General features: G+C 43.7%; 4 long non-coding RNA genes across 4 annotated transcripts; 1 reads left to right on the forward strand and 3 right to left on the reverse strand.

Annotated features, from left to right (window-relative positions):
- Positions 1 to 867: 867 nt before the first annotated feature.
- Positions 868 to 2,127, reverse strand: LOC309524514. Its single transcript, XR_014215949.1, has 3 exons — positions 1,972 to 2,127; positions 1,750 to 1,776; positions 868 to 1,034 (listed from the first exon to the last, which is right to left on the reverse strand). It is a non-coding gene; the product is annotated as an uncharacterized lncRNA (long non-coding RNA).
- A 4,420-nt stretch (positions 2,128 to 6,547) lies between these two features.
- On the reverse strand, positions 6,548 to 7,877 carry LOC309524521. The gene is made up of 3 exons (XR_014215960.1): positions 7,665 to 7,877; positions 7,443 to 7,469; positions 6,548 to 6,571 (listed from the first exon to the last, which is right to left on the reverse strand). It is a non-coding gene; the product is annotated as an uncharacterized lncRNA (long non-coding RNA).
- A 6,024-nt stretch (positions 7,878 to 13,901) lies between these two features.
- Positions 13,902 to 17,259, forward strand: LOC309524525. The gene is made up of 2 exons (XR_014215968.1): positions 13,902 to 14,037; positions 16,939 to 17,259. It is a non-coding gene; the product is annotated as an uncharacterized lncRNA (long non-coding RNA).
- Positions 14,660 to 16,979, reverse strand: LOC309524538. The gene is made up of 3 exons (XR_014215985.1): positions 16,908 to 16,979; positions 16,263 to 16,425; positions 14,660 to 14,758 (listed from the first exon to the last, which is right to left on the reverse strand). It is a non-coding gene; the product is annotated as an uncharacterized lncRNA (long non-coding RNA).
- Positions 17,260 to 19,853: the final 2,594 nt, after the last annotated feature.

Here is a 19,853-nt window from a genome sequence, read left to right on the forward strand (position 1 = left end):
TCTCTTCTAGCATGTGCCTGTACTTTAGTCCAACTAAAGCTCTAATTAGCAGAAGAACCTCTGCTTCTTAATGGCGGCGTAGGAGGGTTTTCAGCAGGGTAAGTACTTTTGCACTCAGCACCTCCCTGCCTCCCACTTTCCATTCTGGAGCGAGAGCCAGGTACTGATATGAACTGGGAGTGAAGCCCATTCCCCTCTGTCCCTGGGAGGAACTTGCAAGGATAATTACCCTTAATCATTCTTGTTTTTCCTTCGCCAACGATCTCCTGCTGTCGTGGGAGCTGCCTCCGCTAAGGCAGACCGGAACTGGGAGCTGAAAAATGTATGTCTTTTGGTTTTCGAGTTGTGTGACTCAGATTTTGGTAGACCCAAAAAATTAAGCAATGTGGACCAAAGGTGCTTCTGTGATTAGGGGCCCTGAAACTTAAGTGTCATTCATTTCATAGTCTCTGGTCTTCTCCCTTAATGTCCCATGATGTCAGCAGGCAAGGCATTGTGAGCCCATGGAGTGATTCTCAACCACTTTGGCTGAGCAATCGTATTCGTACAACTCTAGAGAAGCTTGTGTGCAACTAGGGAAATATGCTGAATGGCACGGGCCCAGTCAGAAAAAGAGATCAGGTGCTACTACTGCTTTGATGTACATCTGTGAAGGTGGGGATTAGAAATGCGTTATTAAATAATTAAACGTGGAAATGTAGTTCAAAATGTGTTCCTTACTGATTGGAGCTGATCCTTCAAGATCTAATAGCATGATGATTCCCAACACCTGTGTTGGTTGGAGTGTTCTGACATGGAGCCACATTCATATTTTGCATATGGTACATGAAGGATGAAAGAATAAAGGCAAGCATTTCCCACACAAAGTTGTTGCAACTAAAATCTCTACTTTATTGGTATCATCATTCAGCATACAAATGTGTTATTGTTGATAACCAAATCCTACTAGCGTCTCCAAAGTCCTAAGAGATCGTCTAGAATACGGTCTTGAGGCACAGAGCCTTGGAGAGGATCATGCTCTGCAGGTATAGGTTCTGGAATGAGAGTTGAAGACAGGATTGTTAGTTCCTTTCAGGGACACAGACTCCATGGCTGTCCTGTGCCCTTGGCAGCTCTGCCCTGTCACAGCAAGCCTGCCAACTTAGTTTACTTACAGGAAAGTCATGCACATCAAAGAGGGGATTTCTAGAAAGTCTAAATGATTCTACCCTAGAACAGTTGGTCGTGGATGTGACTAGAAGGGTGGCAATTCTGGGCATTCAGGACCTGTTAGAAGATGTGTTTTCAACCAGGAGGGAGCAGTGCCCACAGTGCTATTAAACTAAACATACATGTAAATGGCCAATTGCCAAAAAAACCCCAACAGTGTCAAATTTGATTTCAAAAGATGAAACAACCCAAAATCACGGGACAGGCAAAAGTTGAAAAGCAAAGTCAAGAGGGTCAAATCAGTGACGGTCACCTACTTGGGTGGTTCTAACAGAGGATTAGATAAATTCATGGAGGACAAATCTATCATCTGCTACGAGTTGAATGCAACTGCAGGTGGGCAGAGTACTGCTGCGCTCATAGGATATTGCAGGCTTCCCAGGGCATCCTGCGGCAACTGTGGGAACAGGATGCTGGACTGGATGAGACATTGGCCTGATCCAGCCCGTTCATCTTATGTTCGTAGGGAAGGGTAGCAAACGGAGGCAAACAGTTTTGCTGAGAAATAGTGGTTCCCATTTTGAATCCCAAGATACTCACCCATCCCTTGTTCACCTTCATATGGTCCTAGAGGGAGAAATTAGGAAAGTGTGAGACCTCCTTTCAGTCACTGGCAGCCTAGGTTGGCTGAAGTTATTCTACTGCCCTATTTATCTAAACATCATGAAAATTCATCAGCATTAGGGGGCCAATTTCCCCTAATAAACACATTTTCCTAATCCTTCCATCAGTAAAAAGGATAAATGAGTGTCAACTACTTACGTGCGGACACCATGGCAAAAGCAACCCAAACAACCAAAAGGAGGACCCAGAATTTCATGACGATCGCTGAAGAGGAGAGGAAGATTCTCAAGATTCTTGGAGGGACGTCACAAACTGACGGTTCACCTGGATCCAACTTCTCTTTCTTATAAAGGCACAACCTTCCAATCAAATGTGTTGGCTGAGCTGATGCAGTTTTGGAGCCTTGAACGGATTAGCTAGTAAGCAACCTTTGTCTGTGAAAACAACACCCACCCACCCCCCCGGTAAAAATAAACAAGACAGCATGTGATGATGTGTGCAATGTGCCATGGGCTATGTGCCCTTTCTTAGGATTAAGTCTTGGTTTTTAACTGCCACTCAATTCAATCTCCGCCTCACCTCCAAGGAGAGACCCTTAGATAAACTATGGCCAACAGCAACCCAAGTGTTTGTGAAAGCGCTCAAACTCCTTCACAGGCTGCCAGCTGGGAATGTGGCCTTCCACCTGACCTAGCAGAATTTGAGGATCGAAGTGAAGAAGGCCTTTCCCTTTTCCCTTCCTACCACCACATGCTTCTCATAGTTGTTTTACCCATGTTCTGTAATTTCTTCTTCCATTCTTCTTTCCACAGTCAACTTGTGCCTTATTCCCTTCTTCAAAACCTGCCACTTTCTTTCATCTCATTTCTGGTTCGTTTACACTCCCTTTCTTCTCCTGGATCAGCTGTCCTCTTTTATCCCCTTCCTTTCTATTCCCTGTTTATTTATCACTAATACCAAAGGTTAATAAATATTATCTTGCTTTCAGATTCCCTTCTGGCCTTTAGCTCTCAGACCTTCTTTTTCCTTCTTCTTCTGACCCTCTGTCTTCTTCTGAACCTCGACATGAAAGGAGTTGCTGGGGGTGGCATTGGCCCTGTCCAAAGGCTATGGCATGGGTGGGGGCTGGGGCACGCAAGTGAGGAAGCCCTGGGCAGGCTGTGACATTGTGACCCACCTGAAAGTGACCCAAAGCCAACAGCTTGGTCCTGGCCCAGCTAACACTTTGAGGAGCACTGGTCTAGACTCCAGGTCACTGGTTCTCAAAGGGTGTAGCACATCACACTGGTGTTGTCAGCATCGCCCTTGAGCCAGTGCCACCTACTGGACTCATCCACTTCAGCCCCGACTGGGCTAGGCGAGCTGGGTAGCACTTCCAGAGACCACCTTCTGCACAGGAACAGGTCAAAGTGCTGTGGACTCACAGCTTAGAGTTGTGAGCACCGGATTCAATCCAACAAGAAGACAGTCGTCGCACAGCAGAGTATAGCAGAGTCTAGCAGAGTATATAAACGACTCGGAGAGCAGCTCTGTAGAATATCTTCTTTATTCTATCTATAACTATTATACAACTATATACAGAGCTAAATAGGTCTAAGCATAAATGAATGCTGCACTGCACTGAGTGTCTGCAGCTGCTCTTAGCAGCAACCTTATCTCTACACACGATCTCTAACACTCAGTCTCTCTCTCTCTCTCCGACACTGACTGACTGACTTGGTGCTGGAGCAGAATAAGTAGAGAGCAGAACACGCCTCCTCCTCTCTGGAGAATCAGCAGACTCCTCAGGAGATTTTTGGATATGGGTGGGGTGAAATCTCCTCAGGTGTGGCAGGGGAGGATGACAAGTGTGGGGAGAGGAGTCAAGGACGACAATCAAAGAAACATTTCAGTGCAGTATAGTATGGATAATTTTTAATATATGTATCTACAGACTACGGATAGATTCCCCCCCGAAGAAAAAAAAAGATATCTCATTGTAGTTTCAGAAATTTATCCATTGCTCTCCCCTTGCTTCCTTGTTTTACAACTTTAAGAACAGCTGCAAAAATCACCCTGTTCCAGTAAATAACCTGTTTTCAGCATTTTCCCTCTCAGCCTGGGAAGAAGTGTGGTCTGTTGAACTGCAGATGGCTCAGTAATGAACCTTATCAGTTCCTTGTCAAGATTGCAGATTTATTTTATCCTTTCGTCTGACTGAAGATAAATGAAGATAAATAAATTAAATTAGATTCCAAGTCCTTTTAGCGTTATTCACCTCACTTTGTAAATACAGTGGTACCTCGGGTTACATACACTTCAGGTTACATATGCTTCGGGTTACAGACCCAGAAATAGTACCTCAGGTTAAGAACTTTGCTTCGGGATGAGAACAGAAATTGTGCTCTGGCAGCGCGGCAGCAGAGGGAGACCCCATTGGCTAAAGTGGTGCTTCAGATTAAGAACAGTTTCAGGTTAAGAACAGACCTTCGGAACGAATTAAGAACTTAACCTGAGGTACCACTGTAATAAAGGATGGGAAACAGTCAGCTCTAAGTTTCCATCATAAACCTTTTGCAAAATAGAGCTTCGCTCCCTTTTCCCTTTTTTTTTTTACACACACAGTTCCATTTAATGTTGTATTCCATATCTATAATCCAGTTTCATTCCTCCTTACTTGTACATATATGATTCGAATTAACATTCAAGGGAGGTTTGCCAAATCATAAATACAGAGGATAAAACTTCATATAAAGAAGCTGCAGGTTCCCTTCCCCCACACTGTCTTTTGCACCGAGTGAAGTTTTCTCTCAAGTTCAAACCTTAATGACCTTGCAACTGGTTCTGTTCCACAGTTTATTATCTCATCTCTTCTAGCACGCGCCAGTACTTTAGTCCGAATTAAGCTCTATTTAGCAGGAGAACCTCTGCTTCTTAATGGCGGCGTAGGAGGGTTTTCAGCAGGGTAAGTACTTTTGCACTCAGCACCTCCCTGCCTCCCACTTTCCATTCTGGAGCGAGAGCCAGGTACTGAGATGAACTGCGAGTGAAGTCCATTCCCCTCTGTCCCTGGGGGGAACTTGCAAGGATAATTACCCTCAATCATTCTTGTTTTTCCTTCGCCAACGATCTTCCGAGCTTCCGCTATCGTGGGAGTTGCTTCCACTATCACTGGACAAGGAGGAGACTGAAAGACAGTGGCCCCATTTAGCTTTCCCGCTAGACACGCTCCACCCTTCAGTTTTCCTCTGGCTAAATCTATTTCTTTTTAATGCCTTCAACAAGTCACCATGTATTTAGGTTGGGCTGCATTGAGGATAAAGACACTGAGTTTGAGACCCATTTACTCCAATAGCCTTCAGTTGCTGTATCATCTGACCAAATCTGATTCTCATCTAGTCTATCTCAGTGCTTGGTTTTAACAATAAACACGACCAGAAACAGCATATGGTGAGGCTTTAGAGAATATTCCAGAAATGGTACCTCAGAAGGGTTGAGTATGGTTATGCAGGTTGTTACGGAAATTACTAAGGGGGGAGCACATCTTTAAAGTTAAATATTACAAATATTATGCCTGAATGTATCTTTTCAACTTAACAGCTCAGGGAAGTTACCTAGCTTTAAAAAATAATATAAAATCATCTCTTCTCCCAGTTTCCTCCATTCCAAAGCTATTTTTCCCTTGAAAATGGTCTCCAGGAAGTTCCCAGAGGTGACAATTGCTGGGCTCATTGTTAGCCAAAGGAAGCCAAATCTCATGACTTGACTCGCATCAGGCTCCAGACATGCAAAGGAACTTCTATTGTACTTTTGGGTGGTGGGTAATATTATACAGTACCTGAGTCTTGCCCTGCCATGTCTGCCTATGCTAATCTTGTACCAAGGACCTGTCTGGACATGTTTCCCAAGGTTAACCCCTCCCCTTTTGTGACATGTCAGTGATGTAGCAATGATGTAGCAATGATGCTGTACGAACTGTATTCTGGGATATGGTGGGAAAGATTTAAAAGTCCTTGTCACCCCATCCTCGGGGTTCAAATTTGCTCTCTGAACCTATTGAGCAATAAACTTTGGTCTACAGCTATTTGCTCCGGTTGGCTGGACTCCTTCCTTTATTCCGCAGGGACCCGTGGGCTCAGCCCAACCAGCTGGGGGACTGAGCAGCCTCACACCTAGATTTTTTCCCTAACATGGTAAAGAAGAGACACATTATTTTTCACCACTGTGCCACACCTGGGGAAAATGGTGAAATGAGTACCATGTTTTTAGTGGACAAGGTTTGCACACACAATCAAAATGTGAAAAGGCAGCACCGACTTTGGCTGAGCAATCGTATTCGTACGACTCTAGAGAAGCTTGTGTGCAACTAGGGAAATATGCTGACTGGCACGGGCCCAGTCAAAAAAAGAGATCAGGTGCTACTACTGCTTTGATGTACTTCTGTGAAGGTGGGGATTAGAAATGCGTTATTAAATAATTAAACGTGGAAATGTAGTTCAAAATGTGTTCCTTACTGACTGGAGCTGATCCTTCAGGATCTAATAGCATGATGATTCCCGACACTTGTGTTGGTTGGAGTGTTCTGACATGGAGCCACATTCATATTTTGCATATGGTACATGAAGGATGAAAGAATAAAGGCAAGCATTTCCCACACAAAGTTGTTGCAACTAAAATCTCTACTTTATTGGTATCATCATTTAGCATCCAAATGTGTTATTGTTGACAACCAAATCCTACTAGCGTCCAAGACCACAAACTCCTAAGAGATCGCATAGAATACGGTCTTGAGGCACATCAAGCTCTGCAGGTATAGGTTCTGGAATGAGAGTTGAAGACAGGATTGTTAGTTCCTTTCAGGGACACAGACTCCATGGATGTCCTGTGCCCTTGGCAGCTCTGCCCTGTCACAGCAAGCCTGCCAACTTAGTTTACTTACAGGAAGGTCTTGCACATCAAAGAGGGTATTTCTAGAAAGTCTAAATGATTGTACCCTAGAACAGTTGGTCATGGATGGGTGGCAATTCTGGGCATTCAGGACCTGGTGGAAGATGTTTTGTCAAGCTAGGAGGGAGCAGTGCCCACAGTGCTATTAAACTAAACATATATGTGAATGGCCAATTGCCCAAAAAATCCAACACAGTCAAATCTGATTTCAAAAGATGAAACAACTAAAAATCACGGTATAGCCTTATGAGGCTTTGCCGTCGGGTGGGAAAAAATATTGCGCCCGGGAAAGGGAAAATGGGAGTCAACAGACACTCAAGGAATAGCTTCAGAGAAAAAGCTTTATTTCTACCATCCATGAACTGGTAGAAGGAGCAAGTGTGATAGATTCTGCAAATCACGGGACGGGCAAAAGTTGAAAAGCAAAGTCAAGAGGGTCAAATCAGTGACGGTCACCTACTTGGGTGGTTCTAATAGAGGATTAGATAAATTCATGGAGGACAAATCTATCATCTGCTACAAGTTGAATGCAACTGCAGGTGGGCAGAGTACTGCTGCGCTCATAGGATATTGCAGGCTTCCCAGGGCATCCTGCGGCAACTGTGGGAACAGGATGCTGGACTGGATGAGACATTGGCCTGATCCAGCCTGTTCATCTTATGTTCGTAGGGAAGGGTAGCAAACGGAGGCAAACTATTTTGCTGATAATTAGTGGTTCCCATTTTGAATGCCAAGATACTCACCCATCCCTTGTTCACCTTCATATGGTCCTAGAGGGAGAAATTAGGAAAGTGTGAGACCTCCTTCCAGTCATTGGCAGCCTAGGTTGGCTGAAGTTATTCTACTGCCCTATTTACCCAAACCTCATGAAAATTCATCAGCATTTTGGAGCCAATTTCCCCTAATAAACACATTTTCCTAATCCTTCCATCAGTAAAAAGGATAAATGAGTGTCAACTACTTACGTGCGGACACCATGGCAAAAGCAACCCAAACAACCAAAAGGAGGACCCAGAATTTCATGATGATCACTGAAGAGGAGAGGAAGATTCTCAAGATTCTTGGAGGGACGTCACAAACTGACGGTTCACCTGGATCCAACTTCTCTTTCTTATAAAGGCACAACCTTCCAATCAAATGTGTTGGCTGAGCTGATGCGGTTTTGGAGCCTTGAACGGATTAGCTAGTAAGCAACCTTTGTCTGTGAAAACAACACCCACCCCCACCCCCGATAAAAATAAACAAGACAGCATGTGATGATGTGTGCAGTGTGCCATGGGCTATGTGCCCTTTCTTAGGATTAAGTCTTGGTTTTTAACTGCCACTGAATTCAATCTCCGCCTCACCTCCAAGGAGAGACCCTTAGATAAACTATGGCCAACAGCAACCCAAGTGTTTGTGAAAGCGCTCAAACTCCTTCACAGGCTGCCAGCTGGGAATGTGGCCTTCCACCTGACCTAGCAGAATTTGAGGATCAAAGTGGAGAAGGCCTTTCCTTTTTCCCTTCCTACCACCACATGCTTTTCATAGTTGTTTTACCCATGTTCTGTAATTTCTTCTCCCATTCTTCTTTCCACAGTCAACTTGTGCCTTATTGCCTTCCTCAAAACCTGCCACTTTCATCTCATTTCTGGTTCTTCTACCCTCCTGTATTGTTGGACTGTATGTATCATGTTCCTTTGCACCACTACTGTTGGACTTGATGAGGAGGGGACTAAAAGACAATAGCAGTTTTAAACCAGCAATTAAGCATACATAATTTAATCCCTAGCACATAGTCTGTGGCACATGACAACCATCATCACCTGCTTTCTAGTTTATTTCTGCCAGAGAGGTGTCTTCTGTTTGCTAATCTATTCAGGATGAAACGGTAGTTTCATCAACTCTTCCAGCATGCTGGGATAGTGCTTCATACGTTCATGACTACAGGATGAAGGTCCATCAAAAATGAAAACAACAAGGAGGGGGAAGGAGGAGGAAGAGCTGGATCCAAACTCAACTGCAGATTGTTTGTGACTTCCAATTATCTGCAAGCAACTTTCCGTGAGCTAGTGCCCTTCAAGTATTTTTAGCAGAAAAATACCATTAGAAATGATAACTAAGTCAACACAATACCTTAATTTATGACTGATTCAGTGAAGCACAGTGCACAGATTATACAGTGCATAGAATATGTGATCAAAAAGGAAAAGCTTGGCAAAGGATGGCAGATGATGACAATGTGAACACATTATATTATCCTCAAATGTTGAAGGTAAATTTTCTCTGGCTGGGAAGAACATTTGCCACATAATCCCCATCCAAATGTTTGCCCATCCAGAGAAAATTTACCTTCAATATTTGCAGAGAACTTTTGGCTCAGTACCAGTGTTTCCAGAGATAATGCAGTGGAATCCAACATTTTGCAGTATTTGAGAGCCAGCATGCCATAGCAAGCAACATTTGAAAACACCTAGAGCAGTGACTGAGTGCAACACATGCACTACGCAGACAGGCAAGCATTTTGGCTTAGAAAACTGAACTATTTCTTCACAGCTGAGAAGGCAGCCCTCCCCCAGCACATTGGATCATTCTGAGCCCAACAGAGATCCCAATTGCACCTCAGGATCACAACAGGATATCACCAAGGCTACAGCAAGGTCAAATCTGTGCCTTGTTGAGCCTCCAAACTCAAACAAGCAATCCACATGTGACCACATCTGATAGGTAATGTGAAGCGGCTGTTCTGCTCCCTTTCACTCCCAGCTCCACATCATGTGTGAATCCAAGGTTTGAGCCTTGAATGTGGCTAATGGTTGTGAGGGAGATAAGGAGGCAGTTAGCGGCTTTGCCAGGTTCCCTGCCTTCTGCAGCCCGACCAGAATGAAATGAGTATTGTCTACCTATATCCGAAGCTATAAGATCCAGCTTCTTTGGGAAGTAATCTCTTTCTGCTTTCCTTTTTCTGAGGCCAGCAAGGGTGATCTAAACTAAATACGATGTCACACTGTGAGTGGTGCCAGCCCTCCCCTGCCCAAGACCACCACTTGAGAACAAGAGAGTACTATATTTCAGGTCACCAATCCCTTTTGGGTTTCTAACCAATCTAAGTACTGGCATTCCATGGCCACCTTTCAGTACTAAAGTCTCTGACTTTGCCACACGCTTCATAGCTTGGTCAAATACAGGGTATAGGCTGAATGACCAAATCTTTATTATTTTAGTAACATATAACAAATAGTTTGTTTTCAGTAGCAGTGTTTGCATACTTTGGATTTCAAAGCATTGCTGATAACTCTATTCCTAATGCACATCTTAATCTTACCATGCGCTATCCCTTACTCCTTCACCTTCCACCCTGCTCTTTCCCTCACACACCTGTTCTAACCACTTTCCACACCTTCAGCCAATCAGCACACGGCACGCCCCAACATTCCATCCCTTCCTTACCCCCCCCCCTTGCACCTTACCTGGTATCTTACAAACTATACAAATAACCTGCATAATGTTTAAGCCTATATCTCTTAATATGCAAACCTGGGCAAGTTAGTTTCAATGACAAACACCACACAGGGCCGGCCCAACCATAGGGTAGAGTGAAGCAGTCGCCTTAGGCTGTTGAATTCCATGGGGCTGAGCAGTTGCCTGCAGTTGCCACTCCTGCCACCACTGCCAGAGTCACATGGCAGCCTCTGGTGAGATCTCACAGAACTCTTGCAAATCTTGCTGTGGCGGGACCCCAGTAAACAAGGCTTCGACAGAAGCAGGGGCGGCGGTGGCACCTTTCCAGTTTGCCTCAGGCGGCAAAATGGGCAGGACACCCCTGACACCACAAGTATGTTTTGTTACATATGTTTCGGAAAATCCCTTTTTAGCTTTTTGAAGGGGCTGGTTACTGCCTTGCTTCAGCAGGCTGAGCATGGCATGGTGCCTGATGGTTGCACAACCTACAACTCCATTTACATTTCACTAAAGGATCTCATATGGTTAGATGGTGGGGCGTTCACAACATCAGCTGTTGTTACCAATTACTACTACCATGGAATGGTCACGGAGCTTTTTTCTTCTTCCCCATTTCATTGCCACCTGACCCCACTGCTTTCACCTTTTTCTCTCGCAGTGTTTGTCTGCCTATTCACATAGGCACACTTATAATTAATACACCACTTGATGGTAAAGCACTTCAAAGTGGTTTCCAAAGCGGTTAAACAAAGTGGCCAAAGAGAAACTATTACATACCCTGTTTTCCAGGGACAGTCTTGGAATTACAGAAGCTGTCCTGGTTTCTGGGTTTTCCATTTCCCTTCCATCCACATCTCTGAGAACAAGTAAAAGTGTATGCGTTTGTGTGTGCGCAAAAACAGAGTCCTGTTTATCTTGAAAATAAAATACCTGCACCAAATGAAGGAAAGGGTGGCACTGGCGTACGAAGCCCTTACTATAACATTGAAGGAAAAGGTCACCACTCCACTTTAATTGGGTGTAGATGTGCATATGACGTCTACGTGTTCAGCTAACTAAATGGAGAAGCATCCTGATGTAGAATAGGATGTCCCTATTTCCTCCAGAGAAATGTTGGAGGCTATGCTATTATGGAATTTACCTATGAGAGGGTTGTGCTTTTCAACTGCACCAAGTAATGTTTCTGCAATGCCCGAGAATGGGTGAACTGAGGAGCAAATGGAGATGTGTTCTTGCACCTAAAATAAATCAGGCAAGGTCAAGCAGCCCCTGAGTTTGAGGCGGGGCCAAATTAAACACCACTTGACATCCCTAATCCCTACTGTAGTCTGCTCTGTCCCCAAAATCTGTATGCATTTTCCCCTGACTCTCCTCAAAGTTAGTTTTTTTTACAGTAGACCCCCAACTTACATGGGGATTTTGTTCCAGGGATTATGCATAAAGCCAAAATCACATACAGTCGTAACATTTTGGGTGCAATGGTGGGTAGGATTTCTAAAGTCTTTTTACTCCTTCATTTATTCATTTATTTCAATTTCACCAAGCGCATAAAGCTGAATGCATATGTTAAATGCATGTAAGTTGCAGGTCTGCTGAATGCATTTCTTGCCTCATATCATTCAGTTCTGTTTCCCCTTTTTTATTTGCGCTGCCATGTGACAAAGAAGTTGGCATAATAATTATGGGGATCGTCTGCCTTATCAAGATATTGTCCTTTCCAGAAGATCCATTCTCTGATAGTGCGATTTCCGTAAACTGTACCTTGTTAATTTGTAAAATCCAAAGAATGTTGCTCTCACCTCTAATCCAATCCTGAAAACTCTTATTGTTTCTCAAAGTCCTGTTTATTTGAGAGAGCCATCCACACCCCTCATCCCATTGCCTTCTCTCAATTGTTTAGGCAAAGCCAGCATCCATTCAAGCATTCATTCATCAACTTTATAAGTTATTACAGTGCACTGGGAATTAAGATAGAAATAATAGATGTAATTTGTTCAGTTCAGTTCAGTTCAGTTCATAAATTGATTGTTCTACTTAAAGGCCACGACAAAGTTGTAGCAATAGTATTAATAAAATAATACAGAACAAAAGTCCATGATGAGAGAAGATATCAGAGACACAAACAAGCTTTGATTTAGCATGTTTTCATATTAAAACTCTGGATCACTGCAACAATTTATAGCAATTTCATCTAATTCCTTCTCCTAATTTATTCCTTTATTTTTGCAGCCAGTGTGTGTTATGAAAGAATTATGGTCACCAAAAAGAAACTGAAGCATTTCTATTGGGTATGCCTGCTTGCTGGTGTGAGCAAAGGTTCCAGAAATGATCTCTTGGGTCTTTCACCTGAGGGACCTTGCTGTAGTGACCATCCAAGCCTGCAGTGGGCATCACTTGCAGGAGAAACGCAGCTCAATAAAGGCATCCTTTTTCTGCCATTGATCAAGAATGCTAAGTCAAGGGCTTCAGCTTTCCACTGGACAAGCACAGTGCGGCCACCATTAGACCTTGCTTCTTGTCACCGGATGGCCAGCAACAGGGGTGTCACAGAAGTGTATTTTCTGCATTGCCAGAGGGTTGAATTAGATGGGTTTTGAGGCCACTTCCGAGGGTTGCAGTAGAGCCGTCTTTCCCATAGGGCTTAGTGGTGCATTGCGCCAAGGCGCTGGTCTCTTGGGGCGCCCCAGCAAGTGGGGGAGTTGCTCGGCTTTGCCGGTGGCCTCCCCTTTCCCTGCACACCCGCCAGCTGCACCCCGCCAACCATAAGGCTAGCGGGTGTGCAGCTTCCATCCTAAGCCTCTGCGGGGATTGCTCTCCTCCCGAGGAGGCTTGGGAGGGGCGCAACTTCACTCCCAAGCCTCTGCAGGGAACGCTGTCCTACAGTGGCATGGGGAAGAGTTGCACCCCCCCCCCCCGGATGACTGGCAGTGCGCAGCTACGGCCACCTCAACACTATCCGTGGTAATTTGGAGGTGCTGGGCGGATATTTGCACCCCAGTGCCACATCTGCTAAAGACAGCCCTGGGTGGCAGAGTAGGTGTTGTCTCACTACACTGAGTCTACCAAGAACTACCAAGAACTAACTTAGTTGGTCTTTAAGGTGCTGCTGGAAGGAATGTTTTTTATTTTGACTATGGCAGACCAACACGGCTACCTATCTGTAACTACACTGAAGACAAACACAGTTGTAAATTTTAAATGGGATTTTTACTTAGTATCAACAAGCATTTCTGTATTTGACAGCAGTATGGAAATATACTGCAAAAGAGAAACCAGAACAGACAATTCAGGAAGGCCACTTCTCTTTCTGTTCCTAGGTACAAGGCCTATTTGTTGTCTGAATTTCTCTCAGTGCAGTGGGTCTTTATTAAAGGCTGTTGCTTATTCTGATATCAACCCTATGATTCTCTTAACAATGAATGAAAATGGATTGACGGCTATTCAAAGAACAGAAAGCAATGTGAGTGAAACATTTTTTTTTTAAGGAAATGGTAATTTGAAATGAAAATATTCCCCTCTGAGCATATTTTACAATATATTCTCTAATCTTCAGTTGAAGAAAAAGAAACTTTGACCAAGCCCTCATGGAAAGAAGCACATTTTTGGCAAAAAGTATACTTTGGCCCTTCGCCAATGAAAGCGTCATTTGAAAGCTTCTGTTTGCTTTTTGCTTTTTTTGTGAGCAGGATTATTTCTGATTAATGAACTGGTTCTGATTGGTCCTCAATGTCTTTATAGGCCAACAGAAGCACTCGACTCACCAGTTCTTCCCAGCAGTCCTTGAGCCTCTCTGTCCACCTTGAAGCCTCTGCCTGATCCCTGTTTCTAGCTCTCTGAAGATGAATGTGTGGCTCCCTCTCCTGCTTGCAGGCTCCGCCTTTGTTTTGGTGGGTGCAGGTAAGTTCTGTTTGTGAGCACCTTCTCTTTGGCTCCTCAGTCAAGAGTAATGTCTCCTGGCTTTAGTACAATAGCCATTTTCAATCTTGTGCTTTAGATAGGGCTTCAGTTCAACAATTTATAGTCATTTGCTTACCTTTTGTGAGATCTTGAGGAAAAAGAAGAAGAAGAAGAAGAAGAAGAAGGATGAAGAGAAAAGAGAGAGATTGAACCAGAAGGCTTTTGGCAAACAACAGGTTGCAGACTCAAAAATCTGAAAAGCTTAGTGGCCTTTGTTTTAAAAACTGTAAAAAGGCAATACCTTGCAAAATAAATGTGTAGTTGGAGAGTTTCTTCAAACCTTTATTTTAAAAGATGAACTGCATCAAATTCCTTCCCACCCCTCATCCCTACTTGAGATCAGTTTTTTGGAGGAAGCCAAGAGAGAATCTTGAGTGAATAACCAAGAAACCAGTCTATGTCTTCCACCAACCCCATGCTACAGACCTCCAGGTATAGGGCACTATATAAACTCAATAAATAATAATATTAATAATAATAATACAGCCGGAGGGCCAAAGACAAAGCAACCCATTAACTCTTAGCAGGTAGGAAAATCAAGGGATTCCTTCTGAAACTTCAGTGAATTACTACAAAGGTGCTCTTGGAGGAAACTGATTTTCTAGATCCATTTCTATCAGGGTTTAGGTTTGGTTTTGGCACAGAAACTGTATGATGACCTCTGTCAAAATGACGTCACGCGCATGCGTGGAAGCGGTGAAACGTGACCCACACACGCACAGGCGCGCAGTTGCGCCTTACGTTCGCATCCTGAGGTACCACTGTATTAAAATACCATGCTTTCAACACACACACACACACAGTGGCAGGAGGAGAGGAGGGAGGAAGTGAGATATTAAGGTTGCATGGATCTTGTCTTCCACCCCCACGCCATAGGTACTTCAGGCTTTCCAACTGCTCTTCCTTAAAAATTGAAGGAGAAGGGGCTGCAGTTCTGCTTCAAGCAGCCACTTCCTGCTCATTGTGTATATTGCTATGCAGGGTCCTGCAGTTTTGTAGCCTTTGCAGAGGTAATGAGGGAGAGAGAGAGAGAGAGAGAGAGAGAGAGAGAGAGAGAGAGAGGCACATGCACATGCACACATATACACATACACATACACGGAGCCTGGAGAAACTGGCTAAGCAGGTACACTGAAAGGTCCTGCCGGGAACCTTTAAGGGGACTAGGCTAGTCCCACTAGTTCATGGACTGCACGCCACTGCTGGAGAGGCTGTCCAGGTTAGGGTGCTTTGGGATGGTTCTGGTCCTACATGGATGATAATTTCAAGAGGGTGATGTTTAGCAAGTGCTCTTTGGCCCCATAGAGCCTTCAATGTGGGGCTCCTCAGGGTCTGATTTTATCCCCCAGGCTGTTTAACATCTACATGAAACCACTGAGTGGGGTCATCCTCAGATTTGGAGTACATTGTCAGCAATATGCTGGTGACACTCAGCTCCGCTTCTCCTTTACATCTGCAGGCGGGGCAGTGGATGTGCTGGCCCATTGTTTTAACTTGGTATTGGACTGGATGAGAGCCAACACACTGAAGCTCAATCCAGATGAGACTGAGGCACTGTTAGTGGGCAGTTCCCTAGACCAGATGGATGGGAAGTGGCCTGCTCTTGATGGGGTTATGTTGCTTACCAGGGCAAGACGGGTTTGAACGTATTACACTAATCCTGGCCAAACTGCATTGGCTGCCATTTAGTTTCTGAGCCCAATTCAAAGTGCTGGTTTTGCCCTATAAAGTCTTAAACAGCTTGGCACCACATTACCTCAAGGACTGTCTCTCCCCATGTGAACCAATTCGGACGCTGGCATCAGCATCTGTGGACTTTTTCATGTGCCTCCTCTGCAAGAGGTCCAGAGGGTGGCAACACAATAATGGGCCTTTTCTGTGGCTCCCTGTTTGTAGACTGCTCTCCGCAGGGAGCCTCGCCTGGTGCCTTCACTACATATCTTTAGGCGCCAGGCAAAAACATTCCTCTTCTCCCACACCTTTGGCTAATTAAACTATCTTTTGCCTTTGAAGCTGTACGTTGGGGGGGGAGTATTGTTTTTGTTTGTTATATTGCAAACTGCCCTGTGATCCTTGGATGAAGGGCAGTATCGAAATTTAGTGATTAATAATAATAATAATAATAATACAAAAAGGTAACAGGCTACAATCCATTATACACTTACCTGGAGGACACATCCAATTAACTCAATGGGGTTTACTTCCAAATAGGATTCTCCCAAATCTGATTAAGGATTTCTGCATAATATTTCAGAAGAACGAACTATAAAAGCAATGTAGGTTCAGAGTCTGTTGGTGGGCTTCTCTGATAATTTTGCCAAATAGCAACTTTGAAAATATGGACTTAAGGTTCATAGCAAAGCTGAACAATGAACTGGATGTAACTAAGTCCATTATTAGAGTGGACCAGCTTCGGCCAGGAGGAGGAGGAGGAGAATGCAGCTGCTCCCAAGAGGACAACCAGAAGAAGGGCAGTGTATGAACATTTGGAACAAGACAGAGTTGTCAGGTTTTGTATATTCTTTTTAGGTTCTGTGAAACAGAGAGGGGAAGCTCCCAATTTCCACCAAATCATGCCTATGGTGCCACCCTGTGGTCTTGTTTATTCGTATAAGTTGTGCCTCATGGCTCTGTACCCCTGGACCGTGAATTTTTTTCAAGCTGCTAGAGGTGTCAATGGCAACTCTGTGTAGGGGGAGGATTTGCTGGTTTTGCTTGTTACTGTGTTATATATTTCTGTGTGATCCTTGGAGGAAAGGAGGTATAGAAATTTAAATCATAGTAATAGTAATAATAATTCAGAAGAATACAGAGTTGTCAGGTTTTGTGTATTTTTTTTAGGTTCTGAGAAACAGAAGCGAAGAGCTTATGGTTACTTCCAGTACATGCCTTCATCGCATCTGTGTGGTAAACTTGCTTCAAAGGTCTATGAGCGCCGCCGGATTGAGCTCCCCTGGTTCATAGTATCTTTGGAAGGTGCTAGAGAGGACAGCAGCCTGCTCCAGTTGAATATGACACTGGGCAACGCGGTTACTGGAGAAGAATGTCTCTTAATGACAAGACTGAGAAGGCGTCCCAGAAGATTTGCTGTTTGAAAAGATGCACATACCCCTCTGTAATAATAAAAGCAGAGATTGATTCCTGGTAAGGAAGCAAAATAAACCTGGGTTTGGTTTTGTTTGTTCTTCCTGAAGCATATGGATATAGTGCAACTAAAATGAATCTTGCTTGTGAAAATTAGGATTTTCCCTCCTCCTCCTCCACAGGAAAAAAGACAACAAAGATCAAAGGCAGTCGAAATGATTAAAAGTAGTCCACAAAGCTTTAGTTTAACATGCAATTCCACCCTACATGATATTCCTGTGAATCAGAGTTTATTTCATGCCCTTGTTGTCTATCCCATCCAAAGGAGGAAGAGGATGCATAGCAGATTTAAGAGGGTTCACCGGGTTTGGGGGTGGCGGGAGAGAAAGGACTGGTCAGTGGAATGGACATTGCTATGTGCCATTCGCACAGTCGAGTCCCTTACTCACTAGCAACAAGAAGTCACCCCTGAGAATACTCTAAAAGCAAAGTTTTGTTTCTTGCCTGAGCAGAAAAGGCTACAGCAAGTGATCAGAAAAGCCATCAGAGGCTGGAACCCAGCTCTCTGTTTACACCCAGTTTTTATAGTCATATGAGTGCAAGGCATTCAGTGGTATGGTCTAGCAGTCACCCTAGCCACAAAGACAAGTGCATCCACACACAAGATGGCTAGGCGTTTTTTCCTGTATCTAAACCTTGCATGCTTCTGTCACTTTCCTTCACACACTTCTCTATTCTTTCTTGCTCGTCTCTTAAGCCTTGTTGCTCCATGATTACAATAAGAATAAAAATGATCATGTTACACCAAAAGGGTGTTTGATGGGAAGAAATTCAGAAATGAAATAAATAATGATCATTAGCCTTGTGATATATAAGAACAGGGGAACTCACAGTTGCAGTGCTGGGCATTATTTTGGGAGCATCACATCATTCGGACATCAAGGCAACACCACAGCACTGAGCACAACAGACTTAAAGAGAACCAGAGCATCCACTATATGATGAGGGTTCATTTCCTATCATCTTTTGTATGTTTGTTGTATGGAGTTATGGAAAACATTTCCTGATGAGTATGATCAATTGCATCATCATCATCATCATCATCATCATCATCATCATCATTTATTTATCTGCCATCCATCTGACTTGGTTTCCCCAGCCACTCTGGGCGCTTCCAACCAATTAAAACACAGTAAGACAACAAACATTAAAATCATCCCTAAATCATAATAATAATAATGAGCCAGATTAAAATATGAGGTCCACAAAGAAAATGTTTTTTTCTTTCAAAATGCCCACATTATCCAAATACACAATTCTTACATTTACTGTACATGATAATTATTATTGTTTTGAGCATTTTTGTATGTTTCCAGTACTGTACAGTCATACCTCGGGTTGCGAACGATGCGGGTTGCGCATTTTCGTGTTGCGGACTGTGCCGAACTCAGAAGTACCGGAACGGGTTACTTCCGGGTTTCTGCGCTTGCGCATATACAGAAGCACAAAAATGACATTACGCGCATGCGCAGAAGTGCTGAATTGCATCACGCGTGTGCACAGACACGGCACTGTGGGTTGCTAACATGCCTCCCACATGGATCATGTTTGCAACCCAAGGTATGACTGCACCAAAGTGGGGGGGGGACTGCCCCCTGTGGTTTTCTCCAGTGTGGATGCAGGATCAGGGCCTCAATCAGCAGGGCTTGCTAGTGGAGAATATAATATTCTCTGCTTAAATGATGAGCAGGTCAGAGGACTTAAACAAGTAATTGCTTATTATAGAACTACAGTGTGTAGAACAGGTCTTCTCTTCTTTTGCTACTCTCTAATTTTGCCTCCATAGTGTGTGGATTGTAATCTTGACAACCTCTCCAATACTCTTTCCTGCTCCCTGACACCGCCATTGCTATGTGGCTTGCTGCATCGCTGGCGCCTGGGCATTTCCTGAGCTGCATGGCGCTTGTTCCATTGGCTGGACTGAGCGACGTGTCACCTACCTCCATGACTGTTGTACCAGAACTGGTGCCAACATTCTGGGCCTGTCTTGTTCTCAACCGCCCACACTCATCTATGATGCTAGAAGCTGCCAATGCCAGAAGTGGGAGTTGGCAGTAAGTTGTTTTTTTTTTAAAAAAAAATTGGTTTTAATTCATTTTATAACACCATACAGACAAAGGGACATACACAACACATTCACATACATTGGTAGCATAACACATAACTTTTACTGACTTCCCTTCATCTCGGTTTCGGAATGTATTATAGAAATTTTTCTATCCGCAGTTTCTTTTCCTAAAGAGAATTTTTTTCATCACAAGTGTTATATCACGCCTACTGTGATATTTAAGTTTTTTTAACCTCTGTTTCCATGTACACCATGAATTTATTCCAATCTTTATTAAACTTTGTATCTTTTTGATTTCTTATTTTCTGTGTCATTTTTGCCAATTCTAAATAGTCAAGTAGTTTAGATTGCCATTCATTTATAGTTGGGATTCTTGTTGTCTTCCAATTCTGCGCTATTAGAGTTCTGGCGGCCACTGTCGCATACTGAAAGAGTGTTTGGTCTTCCTTTTTTATTTCCCCTCCAATTATCCCCAGCAAAAAAGGCTTCAGGTTTTTTTATAAAGGTATATTTAAGGATTTTTTTTAGTTCGTTGTAAATTGAT

The sequence above is a fragment of the Podarcis vaucheri genome, assembly GCF_965113315.1.
Source record: "Podarcis vaucheri genome assembly, chromosome: 2".
NCBI lineage: Eukaryota > Metazoa > Chordata > Lepidosauria > Squamata > Lacertidae > Podarcis > Podarcis vaucheri.